The sequence below is a fragment of the Perognathus longimembris genome, chromosome 19, assembly GCF_023159225.1.
Source record: "Perognathus longimembris pacificus isolate PPM17 chromosome 19, ASM2315922v1, whole genome shotgun sequence".
Taxonomy (NCBI): Eukaryota; Metazoa; Chordata; class Mammalia; order Rodentia; family Heteromyidae; genus Perognathus; species Perognathus longimembris.
Window position 1 is genome coordinate 17,987,106 of NC_063179.1, and position 24,872 is coordinate 18,011,977.

The 24,872-nt window shown below is 40.3% G+C and overlaps 1 long non-coding RNA gene and 1 pseudogene across 2 annotated transcripts; both read right to left on the reverse strand.

The window, feature by feature from the left end:
- Positions 1-8,359: 8,359 nt before the first annotated feature.
- Positions 8,360-24,341, reverse strand: LOC125367509. The gene is made up of 3 exons (XR_007214101.1): positions 24,311-24,341; positions 20,246-20,250; positions 8,360-8,497 (listed from the first exon to the last, which is right to left on the reverse strand). It is a non-coding gene; the product is annotated as an uncharacterized LOC125367509 (long non-coding RNA).
- Positions 8,729-9,885, reverse strand: LOC125367508 (annotated as a pseudogene). The gene has a single exon (XR_007214100.1). The product of XR_007214100.1 is annotated as an endoplasmic reticulum-Golgi intermediate compartment protein 2-like (transcript).
- Positions 24,342-24,872: the final 531 nt, after the last annotated feature.

Below are 24,872 nucleotides of genomic sequence, written 5' to 3' on the forward strand. Positions count from 1 at the left end.
CTTAAGCCCTCAATTTCACTTCTTCCTTACCTTTTCTATGCCTGTCTCTCAGCCCGCTGCTGTTACTCTTCTTCTCAATGTTAGATATTCATTCAGCCTGTGAATCACAATTCACCCGTGAAATTCAGGCCTTTAATCTCACATTCTTCCTTTCAGAAAAGAAACAATGCTTCAATTCTTATTTGTGCCAACCCTGCTCCCCCACACCTCCTACAAAAGTACAGGTTCTGAGAACCTGTCTGATTTGTCCTTACTCCTTTCAAAAGAGAAAATGTAGAACATTTGAGCAAAGTCAATGTCATTGTTTTTGAGAATACTGACGTTTCTCCAAGCAAAAGTTATTATGTCCCAAATGTGTTGCTAGGGGGGAAAAAGAAAATCTCTTACATATAGGATATTAGAACTGCATTTTGTTTTATTGCCTTTTTTTCTTCTTTTTATTTTCTGGTACTGAGACTTGAAGTCAGGGCCAGGGCACTATCCTTTAGTTTGTTTGCTCAAGGCCATTGCTCTACCGCTTTTCACTTTTTTTTTTTTTTTTTTGCTGATTGATTGGAGATAAGAGTTTCACAGCCTTTCTCCCTGGATTGGGTATGAACTGCGATTCTCAGATCTCAGCCCACAGAGTAGCTAAGGTTATAGGCTTGAGCCAACAGTACCCAGCTCTTTCCATATTTGTATTAGCATCAATTACTTGTACAATAATTTTTTCAAAATGATTTATTGGTTAAATATGTTCAGAAACACTATTTTTTGCCTCTCTTTATAGATTCACAATGGAAATGCACATATTATGAATTTTAAGAACATCACAGTAGGGCTGGGAATATGGCCTAGTGGCATACATGAAGCCCTGGGTTTTATTCCCCAGCACCAACATGTATAGAAAATGGCCAGAAGTGGCGCTGTGGCTCAAGCGGCAGAGTGCTAGCCTTGAGCAAAAAGAAGCCAGCGATAGTGCTCAGGCCCTGAGTCCAGGGCCCAGGACTGGCCAAAAAAAAAAAGAACATCACAATATCTTTGCTTAATTCAGCAGAGCGTTTCATTTTGACATGCTCAAATATGCATACAAGTTACCTTGACAAGACTTACCTCCTCTATCACATTTTACTGCATTTTAAAGGTAATTGGCCTTGAAGTTCATTAAGCAATCAAACCTACTGACTAGCTGCTTGTATAAACCTATCACTAGGTTATTTGAACAACAGTAGGGGAGAAAACACAGACATTAATCACCTGCCCCCAAAGATTGGGCTTAGACCAGTTTTATCCTTGATTGCTTAGCAGGTCTTTAGAGAATGGTAACTAAAAGGAGGAAGAGGTTTTTTTTTTATTCTCTTACATGATTGTTCTGAGATGTTGGAGTAGGTGTGGCAGTAGTGAAAATTGTTTACCACAGCATTTTCCTCAAAGATGCTGCCTGTAGGAGGAGTCTGAACTTGCCTTTAACTCGAGTTCGCTTAAGGAAGGAGGTATGAAGAGAATTAGAGTAGAAAAGACGTGGGTCTCTGAGTTTTCTTTCTTTTTTTTTGTTTTGTTTTGTTTTTTTGGCCAATCCTGGGGCTTGGACTCAGGGCCTGAGCACTGTCCCTGGCTTCTTCTTGCTCAAGGCTAGCACTCTGCCACTTGAGCCACAGCGCCGCTTCTGGCCATTTTCTGTATATGTGGTGCTGGGGAATCGAACCCAGGGCCTCATGTATACGAGGCAAGCACTCTTGCCACTAGGCCATATCCCCAGCCCCTTCTTTCTTTTTTTTTTTTGGCCAGTCCTGGGTCTTGGACTCAGGGCCTGAGCACTGTCCCTGGCTTCTTCTTGCTCAAGGCTAGCACTCTGCCACTTGAGCCACAGCGCCACTTCTGGCCATTTTCTGTATATGTGGTGCTGGGGAATCGAACCTAGGGCCTCATGTATAGGAGGCAAGCACTCTTGCCACTAGGCCATATCCCTAGCCCCTGAGTTTTCTTATACTATCTGGATCTGGGGCATGGCTCAAGAGGTAAAGTCCCTGCCTGATAAGCCTGAGACCCTGAGTTCAAATTCCAGTACCTTGTTCCTCCTCCCTAACCAATATGTGCTCCCTCCATGTATTTTGATATTATTTGTCCTCCATCATTCTCTTCTCTTCCCTTCCTCTACAAACGCCCCACTGTGTGTGTGTGTCTGTGTGTTGTTCTAGAAATTAAGCACAAGTGCCAACGTGATTTTTTTTTTAATTTTAGCCTGTTTTTCTCTTGAACAACTCGAAGTAAGGAGAATGGGGAAAGGGAATAATGAAGGAGGTTAATCTGGCTAAATTATAATACATGCATATGTGAAATACCATAGTGAAACCTCTTTTACAATTAATATCCCCCCAAAATGAAAAAAAAAGACAAGAAAGTGAAACAGACTCTATTGGGGAACAGGATCCAGAGAGAGAGGGAAGGGCCAGTGGAGAGGATGAATGTAGGTAAATATAGTGAAAGTACTTCATAAGCATATATGAAAATAGAACAATGAAACTTATTGAAATTAAGACAGAGATTGGGTAGATGGTGGAAGTGATGGAGAGAGAGAAAAAAAGACTTGAGTCTTTTTCTTTGACAGTTAGTAGCATAATGTTTTGAACATGATTTTCTAACCTACCTGAAATTGTATTCACATATAACCAAAAAGTCCGTGGCCCTGTTATAGAAGTGTATCCAATGCAGGCAAAACAACAGCATTCAATCCTCTGGGTCAACAACAGAAAAGGAGTGGAAGCCAGTAATAATAACGAGCATCTTTCATTTTCAGAGATGGAGCAATATGCAAATCAGATCAAACCCTGGCTTGGTCTCTCATACTTTATAGGACAAAGCTATCTGGTGCTCCAGTATTTTCTCTCTCAATAAAATCTTTTTAAATTTTTTATCTGAGTGTCTCATTGACTGTTGATCCGTGGACCCCACAACAATTTTCAGAAATGGAGTGATATGCAAATCAGATGAAACCTTGACATGCTTTCACATACTGTGTAGGACAAAGCAAATTCTCCCACATGGCCCACCAGACTTCACATGGTCTGCCCTTCCTGCCTTTTCAGCACCTTCTTCTTTATTCTCTCTGTTCCATCTACCTGGGGCTGCTGTTTACCAAGTTCCCACCCACAAAGGGCTTCAGTGTATTCTTGCCTATAATACCCTTCCTTTCTTCACTTTACCAACTTAATCCCCAGACATGAAGATCCCATCTCATTCATCTCCTTCCCATTCTCCCTTGACCTCCTCATTAAGTCAGATCTTTATTAGGCTTTCAGAACACCAGACATCTTTCCTTAGCTGCCTTGTCACTGCTGCGATCTTGTACTTATTGTGTAATAGGATGATTGATGTCTGTTTCACCTTCCAAACTATATATAATCTTTATAAGGGCAGAGGGCCAACATTGGGTGCCTACGGATGGGTACCCAATAAGTATTTGTGGAATGGAGAAAACCAGATAGTGCAGAGCTTAATCTACCTCTCATGTTTCAGACAGCAGTTCAAGAACCTTGTAGTGCCTCAGGGTCATAATTTTGAGCTGCAATTAGCATCTAAAGGTAAAAAAGGAAAAGTTAATTGGTAGTCCTGTAGCCACAGGTGACACTAGCCTGAGAAAGCCAGCCCCTAGCTCAGTGAAAATAGCTGTACACAGAGTAGCTTTCAATCATACTTTTGAGTCAAGGCCTGTTATTCCAAAAGACCTAGTTAAAATACAGATATCTTAACCAGAATGAATATCACACTATACCAAGAAGAGTATATCAAGGGTAAATAAGAGCAATAAGAGCAAAGACTCTGGCTGCTCCTAGCTGGCTTCATATCCCCAGTTCCATCACTCACTGTTGTGTGACCCTAGCCCCAACCTCTCTGTTTATTTTCCCCTTCTTTGTGAATTGAGATGAAAAAGTTGAATCTATATCAGAGTTGTGAATAGGGATTAACTTCTTCCTAGATGTCAAGCTGTAGATTACTGCCCAGCTAATAGCAAATACCATATAAATGTGGGTTGTTATTCCAACCATCAGCAATACTCTCATAATAAAAAAAAATTGGGACAAAGGATGGTAAAGGGAAGATCTGACCTCCAAAGGCACAAAATAAATAGTATCTGGATGGGCAGTGGTGGCATGGAAGGTCATGGGTGACAAGGGACAACCTGGGGTTGTTTCATTGTTTCTGGGAGCCCAGGGAGGGAGAAGGAGGCAAGAAAACTCAAGACAATCTGTGATCCTTTCCTAAGACAGACAATGACAGTCATTGATTTGGGGTTAAGGGAAATGAGGAGACATTGATTATAACTCAGAGAGGTTCAAGCATTCTGGGACCTCTCTAATGCAGGCAGGCAGAACTGGGAAGGCATAGCATTTTGAGGACTGGAGGACAAGTAAGGGAGCTGGCCTAGTTCTTGAACTGAATCCTAAGGGCCAACGAAGGTAGGACAGCAGCTTAAGGGAAACGCCCTGACTTTATTCAGGATTCCAGCTGCTCTCCCCTCTGCAATACTTCTTTTTCCTTCTCTCTTCTCTCTTTCCCCTTCCTCTTTCCTCTTGGAGTAGCCCAGCTAGAATGAAACAATAGAATGGATCTCAACAGGGTCCTTAATTGTTAAGCCATGCAGATTGTGGGAGCAAGAACATAAAAGTAAAGGAAAAGTGCAATGCATATGTGCATCTGATCATATAAAATAATATTTATTGAAATGAACTCCAGGAAGTAGAAACAAGAAAATAAAGTGAAGGCAAAAGACAGGAGCAAATAGATTTAGAATGGGATCAGGTTGGGGCAAGAAGATGTGGGCTAGAGCAATGAGCCACTTTATGGAATCTCTCATTCCTCTTCATAAACTGTTGGGCTTTTGGTCTAAGAGTATAGTGGTCCTCTTCCCCACTCCACAAATACACAACAAAGGGTTGCCAGGCAAAAGGTCTCAGAGCTTTCTAAGAAATTCTAAGCTACTTTCTAAGACCTGTCTGAACTACACCTTCAGCAATTCTGAGGGAGGATCTCTGAAATTTAGATTCCTGCTAGCACCATGTAGGAATCTTCCAGGGACAGGGTTTGGCAGTATAGACAATGAATGACAGAATCTAGACTTAGCATGAGGATTGGGTTAATTGACACAAATGGAGGAAAATTACTAAGAATAGAAAGTGATTTTCAATTTTTTAGCAGGGTCATACTGAGGGATTGTGATGAGAGGAAAGCTAGACAGTGTTTGCTGGGCACCTGGCCCATCAGCATACCTTTGATGTTGCTCTTTTGAATATCAATGATTCTTCTAAGGGAACCCATAGTCCTTACAACATATCCTATAACCTATAACCAGAGCGATAGAATTTTTTCCACAGTGTAGAAAATTGTGGCAGAGTAAGATGTAGAGTGATATGCTCATGGAGGAGAAATCTAGCACTGCACATGGGTGGAGTCATAGTTCTGTGGTCTCAGAGCTGACCTCTAATGAAGGAAAAATTCTTCAGAATCTGAGTGAAGCTCTTTCATGGGTTTTTGATCAATGAATGGTAGATGATAAACAAAGGGAAAAAGCTACGAAGGACTTTGAATTAAGCAACAACCTGAAAACTATGGACACTGACGTGATCTATGGAGATAAACTCTTCTATCTCTCTCTCCAATCCTGGGGCTTGAACTCAGGGCCTGAGCACTGTCTCTGGCTTCTTTTTTTTTTTTTTTTTTTTTTGGCCAGTCCTGGGCCTTGGACTCAGGGCCTGAGCACTGTCCCTGGCTTCTTCCCGCTCAAGGCTAGCACTCTGCCACTTGAGCCACAGCGCCACTTCTGGCCGTTTTCTGTATATGTGGTGCTGGGGAATCGAACCTAGGGCCTCTTGTATCCGAGGCAGGCACTCTTGCCACTAGGCTATATCCCCAGCCCTCTGGCTTCTTTTTACTCAAGACTAGCACTCTACCACTTGAGCCACAGTGCCACTTCCACTTCTGGCTTTTTGTATATATGTGGTGCTGAGGAATGGAACCCAGGGCTTCATGTACACAAGGCAAGGACTCTACCACTAGGCCATATTCCCAGCCCATAAACTCTTCTCTTGCTCTCTCGTGCTTGTTTCTTGCTCTCTTACACGCTTTCTCTCTCTCCCTTCCTTCCTTTCTTTCTTGATATTTCTTTCTCCCTTTCTTTATAGTCTTTCTATTATTGTGTTGGGGTCTATCATGTTCTGTAAGTCTAAGAGTATTTCTTTAATATATTTAGGTTTTCCATTGTTTGGTGCATAAATATTAACCACTGTGATTTCCTCTTCATGAATCATTCCCTTTACTAATATGTAATGACCTTTCTTGTCTCTTTATAGATCTGCTCTTCTTAAACCCATCTCTAAACTTGATGGTTAGCATATAATGTTATCAGTCATAATTACTCTTCTAAAGTACTATATTATAAGAGTACATAAGATTTTAAAAATGGGGCTAGGAATATGGCCTAGTGGCAACGGTGCTTGCCTCCTATCTATGAAGCCCTGGGTTTGATTCCTCAGCACCACACATATAGAAAAGGCCAGAAGTGGCGCGGTGGTTCAAGTGGCAGAGTGCTAGCCTTGAGCAAAAAGAAGCCAGGGACAGGTGCTCAGGCCCTGAGTTCAAGTCCCAAGACTGGCAAACAAAAAGATTAAAAAAATAGTTGTAATATACATAACCACATATAGTATAACAAAGTATCTCATTTAACCTCTACAGAAATCTAGGAAGTAGGTGATTATACTAGAGATGATAAAACTGAATTCACAAACCTAATAAATGGCAGAAGAAGGATCCAAGGTAGGCCTATCTGACTCTAGAATGAACCTCTAAAATATATTGTCTCCTTAGAACATTTTTCTATCCTCCTGAAATCTTTATAAAGATTTCTACTTGTCTAGACTAATAACATGCCTTCCTATTATTGGTGGATCACTAAATAAGCGGAAACACCTCAGTGTTTCCAGCTTTAGGGTATGACTGTTTTTCCTTTGTAAGTTCCTAGCATATATACAATATATCATTTCTCTGTTTGCTATTCCATACTTTGCATTTGTTAGTGCTCATGAAACTTATCATTTCTTGCTTGGTATCTGTCTCTCTTCCTCTCATGGGGAAAAACATTTCACATGGTCAGAAGCTATGTCTGTTCAGCCACTGAGTGACTGTCCGATGCCTAGAAGTAGGCACTTAAATTTGTGATATGAATGAAATTCATCTTGTATCCTTTTCTTGGGGGCAAAGGTTTTATAACATGTGTCTTTGATATCTTCCTCTCCCCTCCCCCAACTACCACCTGACCTGGGAATAGGCACACAAGCAAATACCAGCTTATTTTAGTCCTGCCAGCTCCCTTGACATTCTAGTACATGGCGTTTGCTGCCAACTCTCAATATCCAACACCAGTGTTCGAAGGGTTTCATTGTGTTAGCACATTCTTAAGAATCTGAAGAGCTCAAGATAGCCACAGGGATGACTAAAGGCTTGGAGGGGCTTGACTTAACTCTGTGATAGAGCATGTACTTGCCTAACATGTACAAGACCCTGTGTTCAATTTTATTATAAAATAATTGACAAAAATAAATACAGCTTGGAGACGAGTTTTAGCTACATTATGACCTGATTGAGAACTTGACAATCACTTCAGTGAGTGATGCCATTGGTTTAGAGCTCCCACTCCAGAGCACTACCCTCCAACAGAATTTTCTCCTAACACAGAAAAGCCCTCTAACTTCTGACTATGGCAATACCTAGCCACATATGGCTAACTGAACCTTTGCAATGTAGTTGATGTGACTGAAATTAAGTTAATTTAAAGTACCCATATATTGTGAATGGCTGACATATTGGACAGTATAGTACTGGAGTCTTATGGCAAATTTGAATCCCAGGGCTATTTCTTGATGCAATATGACATTGACCAACTGACTTAACACCAAGTGTCATGTTTTACCCATCTATAAGACAGAAAAAAATACTACTCATATTATAAATGTGATGTGAGGATTAAGTAAATGCAAACACATTTGTACATGGACTCACTAAGTTTGCAGTAGGTTTCTTTTCACTGCTATAACACATCATGGGATAATTGGGTTAAAACAATACACACTTAAACCGGCATAAGTTGCTCATGCCTGTAATCCTAGCTACTCAAGAGGTGGAGATCTGAGTATCTCCCTTCAAAGCTAGCTCAGGCAGTTCAGTCCATGAGGTTCTTAGCTCCAAATACCAAAAAAAGTCAGAAGTGGAGCAGTGGCTCTAGTGGTAGAGTGCTAGACTGGAGTGGACAAAGTTCAATGACAGTGCCCAGTCCCTGAGTTCAAACCCCATGACCATCACATAAAATAGAAATATTTTTTTTAATGTTTTACACCTTTTATTCTTACATCAGGTTTGTAAAAAACAGAAGCAGGTGACATTTGCACTTAAAAAAGCCTTTTCCTTAGCTGCGGTTTTCTTGATGGAGAGTCCCCAGGTGTGAGAGAAGTAGAAGCTCATCTTGGTGCTAGCATCTGGCCAGCGCCGTCACTGATTTGCGGCATTGTCTCTTCTAGAACACTTGTGACAGACACAATATCAACAGGATTTCACATTGGGGTTTTTTTGTTCTTTTTTTTTTTTTAAATAAGTATGTTCCCAGTTTCTCAGTCATACTTTTCTTTGAATATATTGCACAATATTTGATTATTTAAAAAAGGTTTTTAGATCTCAGGCAAAAAAAAAAGTTTTTTCTCCTTCCCCTCGGGAGGTGCTAATGCATATTATTTTCTAAAAGAGGTAAGTGGTTGTCTGTGTGGTCATCCTCAAAGGGAACCGAATGGACAGCTTTACAGGATCCAAGACTGAAACGACAGCAAATTATCTCCACTATAAATTTTCCATTCCATGTAACATGCCTGTTGTTGAGAAGATTCCTCCAACAATACCGCAGAGTCTTACAAAAAACTGCCAGAATGGCATATGCGCCTCAGTGACAGTCACCATGAGAGAGCTGAGATCGTATTTCATGAAGATTCCAGAAACTCCATGGCTGCCCACAGCATGGTTGATGATACGCTCCCTTTCTGTGACAGAAAACTGATGTGTTTCTGCTGAAATTTTATATGTCTGGAGTTTTGTTGGCACAACTGTAATAAAATATTGGAACATCTGGTTGTGATCTACAGCAATTTTTTCAGTTCCATCCAGAGGATTAATGATTCCTGAAACAACCTCTCCAAAAGACAGGTGATCTAGTCTGTGAGAAAAGTCGTAGGAGTCATGGTTGACCAGTGCTGCCAAGTGCGCCTGTCCTCGAGGATGTGGAATTGCCTTGCCCACAGTTATGTGAAAATTCCCTGCTACTTTATTAACGTTGAGATGGCCGCGTATTCTGCATGGGTCTGGAGACTGCGACAAGTCGTCTTCCCTGGGTGGAAGTGCAGTGGATGAGCTTTTGAAAGCAAGTTTGAATATCACATCCTAAAGAGAATACTCTTCTTGTAGCCTGCTCTGAATCAGCTGTAGCATCCTCTGCCACTCTTTTTGCTCTGGTGAAAGTTCAAATATTACTGGTTCATAAATAAGACCATCTGCAGAAGCAACCATTGTTTCTGCTAAATCCAATACATCTGCTCCAACATACTGGCACTTCATGGCAACAGTAATATCTATATTGATTCTCAATTTACTAGAAAAATCTTTGTCTACTTCATATTCATATTTCATCCATGTATCTTGATATACTGAGAATTCCATTATTGTTAGTAAAGCCATAGTAGTAAATGCTATCAGAGAAACTGTGCCCCCACTGGCTGAGGTCTCTACATAGCTTTCGGGAACCTTTGGAAAGGCATCTAGTTCTTTCACCAAATTTAAGGTTTTTTTTTTTTTTTTCCGATTCAGTCACCTCATCTTCAGGAAAACCTTTCTCTTCCTTCATATAGTTATGCTTGTGGTGCGGCCCCAGCCGACCGCCATGTTTCAGAGGAGCCTGGGTCGCCAGCAGGAATAATTTTTTTAAAAATACACATTTATTCTTACATACTTAATTTAGTTTTACTGTGTTAAAATCAAATTCTTTACAAGGCCTCATTCCTCCTGCCTCATGGGAAGTTCCTTATGACCAATTAATGAAAGAAGCAACAACTTCTAGGGACATAGTTGGGCATGGCCCTTTTTCCTGCATCTTGAAAGCTAGAAGCATAGCAACTAGCTTGAATGACAAGATCTCTGTCATTCTGACTCACCAGCTTTCTTTCATAAGGGTCTGTGGGCAACCTTGAACAATCCAAGATAATTTCCTTATTTAAACATTCTTTAATTTAGTCACAGATGCAAATTTCCTTTTGCCATATAAGATATATTTTTAGTTCTAGGGGCCTAAAATATACAAGGCATAAATATATTCCCATTTAGTGATCTTTCTGAAAGATCTATCCATATTCCTGCTAGACTTTCTTCTTACAATTTTTTAGGCTTTTTTTTTCAGTCCCTGATCAGCTGACCAAATCACCAGCCAGTACAATAACAATAGTAAGTACAGATCCAAATTCATATAAATCCAAATTCATATAGATCCAAATTTCATATAAAGTAGAAAATAAAGTGGACAGCCTCAATCTTGGCCTCTAACACTGTATTTCAGAATTCTGTGTGGGGCGGTTGGGGATAGGACTGTAGTTAATTTCATCTCAGAACAGCATGCCACACAATGAACCAATGATCCAGGCCTTGATTCTTTGTTGTTTGCATCTTTTAATAACTGGTCACAGGGAGCTCCTCTTAAGGCTGTAACAGCTCAAAAAAGAGAGTACCAAGTAACAGGATAGGTGCTAAGGTATTCTGGGCTATCTTATAATAGTTTATTAGTGCTTTCTGGACTGCTCCTGTGTGTGTGTGTGTGTGTGTGTGTGTGTGTGTGTGTGTGTGTGTGTTTGTAATTTGGTGTATCAGGTAACTCCTGTTCATGATGAGTAGTTCTTATGTCTATGAGAACTTGAGAGCTCTTGATGGTTTGGATGTAGGTTCATGTATTGGAAGCTTGCGTCTCAGTGTGGCCATATTGGGAGGTGGAACCTTTCCAAGGGAATGCCTAGAGGCAGGTCCTAAGGTCTTCAGGGGAACTGGTTTTAGTAGAGATTAAAAGGGCTCTCATAGTACCTCTGAGCTCTCAAGAGAACAAGTTGTTATAAAAAACAAACCTGACCCCTGAATTGCTTCCTGATTCTGATTTTGAGACTTCTCTTGCTCTCATATATGCTCCTGCCATTGTGATGCCATCTTCCATCCACTATGAGGCCTCACTAGTGTCAAGAGCTTGCCCTTGAGTCTCCAGAACTGTGAACTTGATAAACCTTGTTTTTCAGTGTAAGGATAGCCTGTCTTGGGTATTTTGCTATAGTGAAGAAAAATAGACTAATAAGGAGTCTCGCTCATTCAGTTTAGACCAGAGCCTAGAATTTCTCAGGAACTGCTTCTCCTGTGGAAGGACAGCTCGAGGCTGAGAAGCAATCTGATTCTAAGACCTGAGGGGTTTTGTTTCTTGCTTTTCATGTTGGGGTGTGTCAGAGGCTTTGTTCAGCATTTTTATCTGTCATCTATGTGTGTGAGTCTTACAAAGCCCAAAGGCAGAGCAACTGGAATTGTAGCTTGGGTCTTCTTCTGAGTCTTTTTGTCAATTTGTTTCCCATCAATATCTGGCAGCCTATGGCTTTCTTAGCAATTGAATTAAAGTAACATGCCCGAATGTGGTCTTTGTTGCCTCAAATGTCCAGATTCAAGCCCCTCCCTCCAGGCTCTGTACCTGAGGCAATGGGGCTGTGTATATGGGAAGAGTCATATGCTCCGGATGCAGCTGGCCTTGAGAAGCTCCATTTGCTCCAAATCCCTCCCCCCCCCCCCCTCCACTGCCACCTCTTTGTTTTTTCTATTTTGGCTTTTTTGCCCACTCCTGGGACATTCTTCTAGTCAGGACCCCAGAAGAAAGCAATATATTTATCTTTGGGTAATTTAGCCTAAAAGATCAGGGAAAGTAATAGATCCTGGAACTCTTAGAAAGAAAGGTATATTATGGAGATAGACACTAGACCAGAGATGTTGGCTTGGAAGGAAGAGAGCTAGGAGAGAATCCTCTTTCACTGATCTGCTAGGGCTCCAAATTGGCTAAGCTTGACAAGAAGCCTCTGTAATCCAGACATTTCCAATTCTTCCATTACAGAGCAGGATAGAGAAGAGAGTAGATTTAGAGGAGCAAATAAAAGTTTACAATCCGAAGATACTGCAAGAATCGCTGGGTATGGTCGCTCATGCTTGTAATCCATGCTACTCAGGAGGTTCAAAGTTCAAGGTCAACTGGGCCAAAAGTTAACTAAAGCTCATCTCAACCAAAGCTGCTCATTGGGATCCTGACTACATAGTGGCATTGATAGGATGGTTGCTGTAGGACACTGACCTTCAGCAAAAATGGGAGATTCTTCTGGACAAAACTAATGCTATATACACACACACTACTTAACATACATATATACATACAGATACACACATATGTGTATATATATATTCTCATATACATATATGTGTAATTACATGTACAGGCATACACATGTATACACATATTTATATGTTAGTTCAAGTGAATTGTCAGTTCAAGCTCTCATTTCCTATCTGAATTTGTCAATGACTTCTTAATTCCTTTCAAAGCAAAATATAAAATGCTTTCAGAGTGATTTTCCTAACTTCAAATATGATTTCAGTGAAATCATTCCTTTGTTAATTAAACTATTATTACCCCAGCACTCAGGATAAAATCTAATATTTAACATCCTCGGAAAATTGGTTCTTGTGTCCTTTTCAAGCTTCATCTGTTGCTTATTAGTATATACTTTATCCTCCCACCAGGCAATAGTAGACATTTTATGAATGGGCCTTATTCTACATCTTTATGCCTTCCTATGTGTTCTCTCCCTTTGCCTGCTCTGTTTCCTCTCTTATGCCTGCCAAGTTAGTGACACAGAGTTAGATCCAAGCTAGGTATGGTGGGTCAAGCCTATAATATCAGCACTCAGGAGACTGAGGCAGGAGGATTGTAAGTTGGAGGTCAAGCTGGGCTATGTGGTGAGATGCTATCTCAAAAAAAAAAAGGGAAAAGGAAACTGAGTCAGCTCACATGACATTTTTTAGGAGGGCAGTTGCACTGGGCAAGTTAGGGTGTTAGGATGAGTGACTATTTAGAATGTATTTTGAAGAGTGGGAAGTATTACATTATTATTATTTTTTTGCTTGTTTTGTTTTTTGCCAGTCCTGGGGCCTGAACTTAAGGCCTGAACACTGTCCTTGGCTTCTTTTTGCTCAAGACTAGCTCTCTACCACTTGAGCCACAGTGCCAATTCTGGCTTTTACTATATATGTGGTGCTGAGGAATTGAACCCAGGGCTTCATGTACACAAACAAGGCAAGCACTGTACCACTAGACCATATTCCCAGCTCCAGTATTACATTATTATACAAATCTTCGGTAATATTTTGCAGTTGCTTGTAGAGCTTTGTCTGGTGTTTAATGGGACCCAATATACTATAGATTTAAGAGCAACCAAGGAGAAAATAATAGCTGCAATATGACATTACTTTTTCCATTCGTTGTCCTTTTTTTGGTGGCAATTACAAAAGAAACGTTTCTCTATTTCATGTATTAATATTTCAATTTAAATCTAGCTTTGGTATATCTTAGAAATAGTCATCATGGAAATAGTCATTTGTACCCTGGCTTGCCTTCCTCCCACTTAACGTTGAATCTGCTTTCTAGCTGTCAGCCAGCCCCCTCATTTACCTTTCCTCTGCCCACTCCAGCCTCCTCTACCAGGGCACAGGCCCTCTCTGCGCTGCTATTCCAGTAGTCCTGGCTGAGCTGGAGGCCAGGAGCAATCAAATAACCAACTCATTCTCTTTGCATAGTAGGGCGTGGGAAATGTCACCTTCTTTCTTGGACAAAGTGGGTGTCCCACAGCTGCTGCTGGGCTTGGATGAAGCTCAGCAGAAATCTTTTCCCAAGGACTAGCCAATAATGTCCCAAACAGTACCTACCTTGAATATGTTAGAGGGATCACAGACTCCATGTTGGGGTGATACACTTCCACTTGTATTTTTGTGTAGCAAAAATCTCAAAGCCCCACATAGAAGATTCTCTGTGACTTGAGGTTGGAAAGAAGATTCAAATATCTAAATAAAAGTGCGGATCAAGTGGAGCTGTCATTGTCATGCTAATAGTGCCAGTTGTTTCAACCACTTTGGAGAAGCAGGTGGCAGACTCAAGACTTAAAAATGATTTATAAATTGGGTAAAGAATGGATAACTTATAAAAGTTAATTAAGTCAATTAATTTATGATTTGTATATTTTTCAGTATATTTGCTCACTCTACATGAAGCTTATAAGAAATAGGTTTTCTACTTGGGGTTTGAACTCAGGGTCTCATATTTGCAAGGCAGGCATCTACCACTTGAACCATACCTCCAGTCCTTTTTACTTCACTTATCAGATGGGGTCTTGCAGGGTTGTTTGTTTTTTTTGTGTGTGCCAGTCTTGGGGCTTGGACTCAGGGCCTGAGCACTGTCCCTGGCTTCTTTTTGCTCAAGGCTAGCACTCTACCACTTGAGCAACAGCACCACTTCTGGCTTTTTCTATATATGTGGTGCTGAGGAATTGAACCCAAAGCTTCATGCATGCTAGGCAAGCACTCTACTGTAAGCCACATTTCCAGCCCTCATTGTGTTATTTTTTTTAAATTTTGTATTCTCTTGGAATTCATCCAGCTGTCTATTTATGTCCTCTTTAAGTTGATTGATCATTCATATAATCATTCCTATAAATTCTTTGAGATTTTATTCAAACTCTCAAAGAGATTTTACTATTATTAAGATCTATTATGGGGGACTTGTTGACTTTTGGAGGAGTTATGTTGCTTTGTTTTTTACATTTCTTATGCTGTTATCTTGAAATTAATCTATCTGTGTCCAAGCACTGGTCAGTGTGTGTGTGTGTGTGTGTGTGTGTGTGTGTGTGTGTGTGTGTGTGTATCCTGGGGCTTGAACTCAGGGTCTGAGTACTGTTCTTGTGCCTTCGTGCTCAAGGCTCTTCTTCTTCCTTCTATACAGAGGTTTGAACTCAGGGTCTTGTGCTTGTTAGGTATACATTCTTCCAGTGGGAAAACTGCACCTCTGGCTCTTTTGGCTTTAGTTTTTTTGGTTGTTTTTGTTGTTTTAAATAGAGTTGCTTTTGCCAAGGAGTTGGCCTCAGACTACAATCCTACCTATGACCTCCTGTGTACCTGGTATGACAGGTCCAGTCACCATTCATGACATATATGTTTCTTTTTAAAATAAAAATTTACCTAAAACTTGGGATGTTTAGGTAGGAGGATTGGTAATTCAAGGCCAGCATGGGTTAACTAATAAGACCCTACCTCAAAAAAGTAATTCAAAGATAACTTTCCAATGAAAAATTCGGTACAGAGCAATAGAATCAAGAAACAATAAGAGAGGAAAATTCTAAGGAAATCGTGCCTCTCTGGAGATTACTGAGCTTATCAGGTGTCTGTACATTGGGTAAGTCTCCATGAGGCAATTAAGTACAGATGGCAGCCAGTAGTATACTAGCTAAATAAGAAGCACTGCAGATGAGACTGGAAATGGTGAAGCAATCTGCTGAAACACTACAGAGAACACAGTGTAACTATCTTCCCCTTTACAAAATCATAACATTCCTTTAAAAATTGAGAGCATGTTAACACTGGGTAAAAATACTTTCTTTGTATGTCACTGCTGATCTAGTTGACTCACTGAATTCTCACAACCATGCAAGCAGATTTGATTATAATTTTGGTGCTGAGCCTCATGCAAAACTGATTAACTCTAGATTTTAATGAGAAAACTGAGGTGTAGGGATGTTAATAACATTCCCAAGGTCATATAATTAACAAGCTAAGTAATGAACCCTAGGTACCTGATTTTGAAACTGGAACTTTTATCCATTATGGCATTCTGCCTCCATAGGGAGCAGGGGAAGAACACTGTTCTGACAAGAATCTGTACCCTGGGCATAGAGAAACTGTAGAGTCTTCTATTGGATAAAAGCCTCTTAGCATTCAGCCTGTCTAGAGAGAAGTCCAGTAGCCCTCCTATATCAGTGAGATTGCATTCCGTTCTCTTCACAGTGGTACCCTTGATCCTTTCAGCCATTATGATTTAGGTGGAATACAGCAGAACTCACTTTATTTGTAATAGTCAAGAATCTATGAAAATGTACAAAAGCCTACTGGCAGATTTCTTAATGCCCCAGGAATACAACCTACGACTGTCTTTGTCAAGTATCTTCAACATAAACAAGTTTATGGCTACTTGTGCCACCCAGTCTTAAGTCAAGGTCTGGGAGTGGGCACATTTAGCTTCTAATACAAGAGAAGTAAATATGATAGGTCAGGTTCCACCAATAGTAACCAATGCACTTCTTCCTTCATCATCCCAATGTCTTCCTTCCTATTACCTCCAACCTGTCTGTGATGAAAAGGGGATTTTACAGAAGACCATTGAGAGTTCTGGAGAATTAGGTTGGAATTGGGCAGGAACAAAGTCAGCTCTGAAGGGAAAGGAAGCAGGAGCTGCAGGAAAATCCTGGACATATACCACTAATGGGTGAATGGACACCAGTCGTTTCCAGGTTCCATTCTCTATGGGACACTGAGGCTCATGGCAACATGAGAGATGTCAAATCTGTTCCACAGTGGCTGTCTACAGATCACCTCTGTAACATGTTAAAACTAGCTTTAACCCAATCACTGAACTTACTTGAGTAGCCAGCATGCTTGCAGTTATGCACATTTTTTTTAAAAAAGAAAAAAGCAACCATGTTTTTCTTTTCTTTTTCTTGTCCTATTTCCATTTCCCCATTCTCCCACATGGGGATTCAAGAATGTCTTCATAGCTCTAGGCAAGGTCACCACACTCCTTATCTTGTGGGTGACCCTGGAATTGAAGATACAGGACAGCAAGGACTACATCTTTGGAGATTGATACTGGCACTTTGGGAAATCAGCAGACCCAAGGCAACCATCTGGCTTGAAGTCATGCCTCAGTAAATATACCCCAAAGTTCATGCTTCTAGATTTCCTTTTACTGCATGCATAGACAGTGTATTCTATATTATTCACCTATCATCATTCTCTTTTCCTCTCCTGCAGCCCTCAAAAAGACTTGTAGTTACAATCAAATTGTGTGTGTGTACATACATACACATTTGAGGGGAAAGATTGTATTTGGCTTTTTGTTGTTGTTGGTGGTCGTGGGGCTTGAACTCTGGGCCTGGGCTCTTCAGTTCAAGGTTAACACTCTGCCACTTGAGCCACAGGGCCATTTCCAGTTTTCTAGTGGTTAATTGGGGATAAGAGTCTCACAGCCTTTCCTGCCCGGTGTGGCTTTGAACTGCAATCCTCAGATGTCAGCCTCCTGAGTATCTAGGATTATAGTAGGCGTGAGCCACTGGTGCCCAGCATGTATTTGGCTTTTTGAATTTGGTTCATCTCAACTTGATTCACGTTCCTGAAAATATATATTTATAGCTGAGTAGTATTCCATGGTATATGTGCCATATTTTCTTTTATCCATTTGTTGTTTATTGGATAATTTGACTGATTCCATTATTGGCTACTGTGAACAGTGCTGCAATAAACATGAGTATATTTTGACTTGGGATGTTTAGGTAGGAGGATTTTGACTTATTCTTTTTCAGATATAAGCCCAAGAGTGCTATGGTGAGGTTACGAAATAGATCAATTTTAGTTTTTTTGAGATACCTCCATACTGATTTCCATTGTAGTTACACTAGTTTAAACAATAATCAATAGGTATGAGAGTGGTGTTTTTTCCCCCTGAGTCTTTGTCTGTTGTTCTTTGTTTTTTTTTTTTTTTTTTTGGTGATTACCATTCTGACAGGAGTAAAGTGGAATCTTGATTTGTGTTTTCTTTATGGCTAAGGATGTTGAACATTTTTGCATGTATTATTAGACAAATTTTTTTTCTTTGCTGAGATTTTCATTTTCGTATATCTTCTGAGAAACATTTTGCGCAACATGTTTGCTCACTTATTAATTGAGCTGTTTGTTCCTTTACTGCTTATGTGTAATGCTGCTTGTATTAATCCTGGATATTAATCCTTTATCATAGGTGGGAAAGATTATCTCATTCTATGGATTCATTCTTGTAATTCTTTTGTTTTGTTTGCTTGTTTTTTTTTTTTTTTTTTTTTTTTTTTGCCAGTCCTGGGGCTTGAACTCTGGGCCTGAGCACTGTGTCCCTAGCTTCTTTTTGCTCAAGGCTAGCACTCTACTTCTTGAGCCACAGCATCACTTCTGGCTTTTTCTGTTTATGTGGTGCTGAGAAATCAAACCTAGCCATATTCCCACCCTTTGTAATTATTTCTTTTGCTGCATGGAAGCTTTTAAATTTGATGTAGTCTAGTCCTATCTGTCCATTCTTTCTCTTACTTTCTGGGTAATAGAGGTCTTATTCAGAAAATATTTACCTTTGTCTTCTGGAATTTTTATTATATTTTCCTTTAGATGTTTCCTTTCAGATGTTACATTTAACTTTTTAAAAAAAATCTATTCTAAATTGTTTGTTAATTTTTTTTTTTTTTTTTTTTTTTTTTTTTTTTTGCCAGTCGTGGGCCTTGGACTCAGGGCCTGAGCACTGTCCCTGGCTTCTTCCCGCTCAAGGCTAGCACTCTGCCACTTGAGCCACAGCGCCGCTTCTGGCCGTTTTCTGTATATGTGGTGCTGGGGAATCGAACCTAGGGCCTCGTGTATCCGAGGCAGGCACTCTTGCCGCTAGGCTATATCCCCAGCCCCTGTTTGTTAATTTTTTAAACTTTTTGTTGTTTGTCATGGGGCTTGAACTCAAGGCCTAGGTGCTGGCCCTGAGCTTTTTTGCTCAAGGCTAGTATTCCACTACATTGGTCTACAGCCCCTTTTCTGGTTTTCCTGGAAGTTGATTGAAGATAAGAGTTTCATGGACTTTCTTGCCTGGACTGGCTTCCAACCGCAATCTTCAGATCTCAGTCCTCTGAGTAGATGAAATTATAGGCATGCCCAACATTTTTTGTTTTGTTTTGTTATTTAAACCAGGTGAGAGATAGGGGTCTGGTTTCAGTCTTCTGCATTTAATGACTAGTTTTCCTAGCACCATGTGTTAAAAAGCTTGCCTTTTTCTCCAGCATATGTTTTTGACTCCTTCATCAGAAACTAGATGGCTATAGTTGTATAATTTTATTTCTGGCTCTTCTATTCTGTTCCATTTTTCTTTGTGTCTGCTTTTAAGCTTTTTTTGGTTGTTGTTGCTATGGCTCTAGAGTATAATTTGAAGTCTAATACTGTGATACTTCTTATGTTGCTTTTTCTGCTCAGGACTGGGCTTTTCATTAATGACCTGTCCTTCCTACTTGGGACTAGGACCACTTTTTTTTTTAAATAATAGTGTTTACAGTTCTCATTTTGCCTAGCAAAATGAACATACCTTTACATCTTGTTCTCCAAAAGTCAGCAGTTGTTACTTACGAACTGGCATTGATTTCAGAGGACTGTATTTCTGGTATCACCTCTGGCAGCTGAACCTGCAGGGAAATGATCCACAGCCTGCAGGGATAGGCAGAAGCTCATGCCATCATTCCTCCCAACAAAGGCACTCTGCTAAGTGGATGAAATGGAAGAGGAGTCAGCAAGGTAGAAATCCAGCTCTCCCAGGGAAGCTATCTGAGCTGCAGCAGTCACTGATCCTGAGGCCAAGACTCAGGGCCATTGGTGACTTCATTAGCTCTGCAACATATAAGAGTAGTGGAAATATCTTGCTTTACTAAAGTATGTTATAATAATAAGAAACTATTATTATAGTAGGCATTTATATGTACTATCTTATTTACTCCTTCAAATAACTCTTATGTTGGATGCTGTGACTTCCCTTTTTTTTCTTTTTTTTTGCCAGTCCTGGGCTTGGACTCAGGGCCTGAGCACTGTCCCTGGCTTCTTTTTGCTCAAGGCTAGCACTCTGCCACTTGAGGCACAGCACCACTTCTGGCCGTTTTCTATATATGTGGTGCTGGGGAATCAAACCTAGGGCTTCATGTATGCAAGGCAAGCACTTTTACCACTAGGCCATATTCCCAGCCTGAATTTCCCTATCTATTTATTTATTTATTTATTTATTTATTTTTGCCAGTCCTCGGGCATGAACTCCGCCTGAGCACTTTCCTTGAGCTTCTTTTGCTCAAGGCTAGCACTCTACCACTTGAGTCACAGCTCCATTTCCTGCTTTTTCTGTTTATGTGGTACTAAGGAATGGAACCCAAGTCTTCATGCATGCTAAGCAAGCACTCTACCACTAGGCCACATTCCCAGCCTGGCTTTCCCCATTTAACAGATGAAGAAACCTATGCACAGATTAAGGCATTTGCCACAGGTCACATAGACAGAGACAGAGCTAGGAATTAAATGTTGGCAATAGGACTCTAGAGGTACTGAATCATGGCACCTGATATATAACATGAGCATCTCTTGTATGGCAAACACATAAACCGTGTTTGAAACTGACTATTTGAGCAAGGACTAGTAGCTAAAATGCATCCAAAGTCAATGAGTTCTATTCTGGGAGCAATGCAAGTATGAGAAGGGGAGAGTCCAGAGGACTGAACAGCAGGAGGATGTGTTAAGGAGCCAGGGTGGAAGGTGTGATCATATGTTGGCACTCACTGTACAAACCTTCACTTACCTTGAGCCTTCCTTTTGGAGGGCACAGAATATGATTGTAGATGTCATGTGTGATTTCTTATACCAAGTTGATAATGATACTAATGGGTACCTTCAAAATGGAACTTGCCAAGCAATCCTGCTACTTAAAAAAAAACAACAACAGTTCTGTTTTGTTTTTATTGAAAGCACTTAACATGAAATATATTCTTTTAACTAAAAAAAAGTGTAGATCCTTATATATCACCCTGCACTAAAATCAATTCCAAATGGATCAAAGACCTCAAAGTAAAATCAGATACCCTGAAAACACTACAAGAAGGAATAGGAGAAACACTCGGGGTCCTCAGCACAGGATGAAACTTTCTTAATAAAGTCCCAGAAACACAACTCAAAGAAAGGTTGGACAAATGGGACTACATCAAACAGCAGAGCTTCTGCACTGCAAAAGGCATTGCTTGTTAGACAAACAGAAAGCCAACAGATGGGGAGAAGATCTTTACCAGCCATACAATGGACAAAGGCCTCATATCTAAAATATATTTAGAACTCAAAAAATTAAATTCCTCCAAAACAAATCCTCAAAGAACCAATGGCCCCCTTAACAAATGGGCCAAAGACCTAAAAGGAGACTTCTCTGAAGAGGAGATGAGAATGGTCAAGAGACACATGAAGAATTGCTCTTCATCACTGGCCATAAAAGAAATGCAAATCAAAACAATACTGAGATTCCACTTCAGCCCAGTAAGAATGTCCATTAAAGGAAAACTAATAATAACAAATGCTGGAGGGGATGTGGCCAAAAGGGAATCCTACTACACTGTTGGTAGGAATGCAAACTTGTTGAAGCCTTCTGGAAAGCAGTGTGGAGGCTCCTCAGAAGGCTAAACATAGAGCTCCCCTATGACCCAGCAGTCCCATTTTTGGGCATCTACCCAAAAGACTACAATCAAGACCACACTAAAGCCACCAGCACAACTATGTTCATCGCAGCACATTTTGTCATTGCTAAACCAGGATGCCAACCCAGATGCCCCTCAGTAGATGAGTGGACCAAGAAAATGTGGTACATATACACAATGGAATTCTATGCCTCTATCAGAAAGAATGACATTGCCCCATTTGTAAGGAAATGGAAATGGAAAGACATGGAAAAAAATCATACTAAATGAAGTGAGCCAGACCCAAAGAAACATGAACTTTATGGTCTCCTTCATAGGGAATAATTAGTACATCTCTAGAATAGTCATAGCAGAAGATCACAATAGCTTAATAGCTATGCCCCTATGAACACATAAGATAATGCTAAGCGAAATGAACTCCAAGTTATGGAAATAAGTGATATATCATTGTTGTAGTTATTTTCAACATGCCATGTGAAACTGTCCCTTTTTTTTCCTCTCATATTCCTTTCCTGTGGTTTTACCCCTGCTATTACTGTAACTGATCTTAGTACCCCAGATACTGTATATACGTGTATTGGAATTAGGAAAGGGAAAGGGAATACCAAAATCAAGAGACAAAGGATAAAAAGACAAACCATTGCAATAACAATACTTACAAAGCCAATTTGTGTAAACCAACTGTACAACTCATGGTGGGGGAGGGATGTGGAAAGGGGGAGATGAGGAAAAAATGAGGAAGGAGGTAACAAGTTGGATAAGAAATGTAATTGCCTTACATATGAAACTGTAACCCCTCTGTACTTCACTTTGACAATAAAGAAGAAGAAGAAAAAAAGTGTGTGTATGTATGCTGGGGCTTGAACTCAGAGCCTTGTACTCTTGCTTGGCTTTTTTGTTTATTTGTTTGTTTTTGCTTAAGGCTGGTACTCTACCACTCAAGCCACACTTCTAGACTTTTTTTTTTTTTTTTGGCCAGTCCTGGGCCTTGGACTCAGGGCCTGAGCACTGTCCCTGGCTTCCTTTTGCTCAAGGCTAGCACTCTTCCACTTGAGCCACAGCACCACTTCTGGCCGTTTTCTATATATGTGGTGCTGGGGAATTGAACCCAGGGCTTCATGTGTACGAGGCAAGCACTCTTGCCACTAGGCCATATTCCCAGCCCACTTCTAGACTTTTGAGAATTTGTGTGTCTAAGCTGTCTTTGAAGTGTGATCCTGGGGTCTCAGCCTCCAGCTAGGATTAAGCCTCTAGCCTCTTAGTTAGGATTAAGGGGTAAACCATTGGTGCCTGGTTTAAAAAAATTTTGTTTTTGACAAGAGGTCTTATTATGTTGCTAAGGCTGGCCTCTTAATTCTTGGGCTTAAATGATCACTCCTGCCTCAGCTTCCCAAGTAGCCGGGGTTGTAAGCGCCTTCCACCACACCAAGCTTGAAAGAGTTTTAGCTGTACAGTGCAGTTAACTATAAAGACACTGTGCCGTAGTTTTTTATCTTAACTGAAACTTAATGCCTATTGATAAGCAACCCTTCTTTTTCCCCCTTTCCAGTCCCTGTAAATCAACATTCTACTGTTTGATTCTACAGATTTGACTGTTTTAGGGTACCTTGTATCAGTGGCATGATGAAGCATTCCTCTTTCTTGTGACCAACTTATTTCCCCTGGCATAATGTCCTTGAGGCTCCTCTGTGTCACACATTGCAGGATAACTTTCTTTAAAGCTGTATCATACTCCAATGTATGTATGTAACCAATTTCTCTTGATCTCTCATTCACTGATATGCATTTAGATGATTTCCAAGTCTTAGTCTTGTGAATAGTAATGTATTGTTTTATCCTGCTGTTTTTGAACCATGTTGCATGCATGTCTAACACCATGTCTTTTGGTCTTGCTACTTGTGAGATATATATGCCCACAGGATTCTATACTCCTTTCCTTGGCATCTAAAATTTTGCATAATTCAACAACCCCAAGTCTCATATCTACCCAGCTTCCCTACTAAGCCCTACTTAATAGATTTAATGGTTCTCCCACTTTGATTTGCTGGTAGACTCTTTGTTCTTGTCTACACATACTTAAATGTTACCTAGCCTTCAATGCCTAGCTCAACTTCCAGTCCCATCCTCTCCACTTGGCCTTCTGTACTTGTTATTGGCCTCTAATAGAATATATATATATATATATATATATATATATATTTACTTTTCTATCTGCAAGTTTCCCATCCTTGAATTCAATTAGCCACAGACTGAAAATATTCCCCTCACCAAATTAGTCTGTACTTATAGTTGTTTTTTTTTTTTCCCAGAGCTGAGGACTGAACTCGGGGCCTTGAGCTCGCCAGGCAGGTGCTCTTCCGCTGAGCTAAATCCCCAGCCCCAGTCTCTACTTAAACACACATAGACTTTATTCTTGTCAAAGTTCCCTAAACAGCATCATATAACAACTATGTTTGTAACTATTACATTACATTAAGCATTACAAATAGTCTAGAGATGATTTAGAGTATGCAGAACAATATATGCAAATTACTAGAACATTTTATTGGGACTTAAGTATTCATGAATTTTCATACCCATGAAGTTCCCGATGAGAAATTCTAAGCTCTGCTGTCTGCAAGTTGAGGACTCAGGAAAGCTGATATGTAGACCCGTGTCTGGAGGCCTGAAAATCAGGAGAGCTGTTGGTGTATGTTCTAGACTTAAAGGTAGAGGCTTGAGATCCAAGAAGGTTTAATTACTTGGTTTGAATCTGAAGACTGAAAAAAAGATGGATATCTTGCTCAAGTAGTCAGGCAGCAAAAGTTTCCCCTCATTAGCTGGGGTCACCCTGTTCACTCAGCTTAGTTCTTGAATCTGTTGGACGAGGCCCATTACCATGAGGAGTGAGAGTAATCTGCTTTTCAAATTCTACCAATTCAAATATAAATTTCATTCAAAAATATTCTCATAGGCACACCCAGAATCATCTTTGACTCAATATCTAGGTACCCCATGGTCCAGTCAAGTTGGCACATAAAATTAACCATCACATGTCCTTCATTTAAAAATGTTTGAACTGTTTCCTCCAAATTTCAAATTGAGATTACACTTGAAGAGAGTACTCTAGTGGGGAAGGGGGTGTGTTTTCTATTTTTAATCTGTTCTGCTAAGAATGCTAAGAAAGAAGTTTCAAGGGGTGAAACTTCGAGGAAATTATGCCTTGTTCCCTTT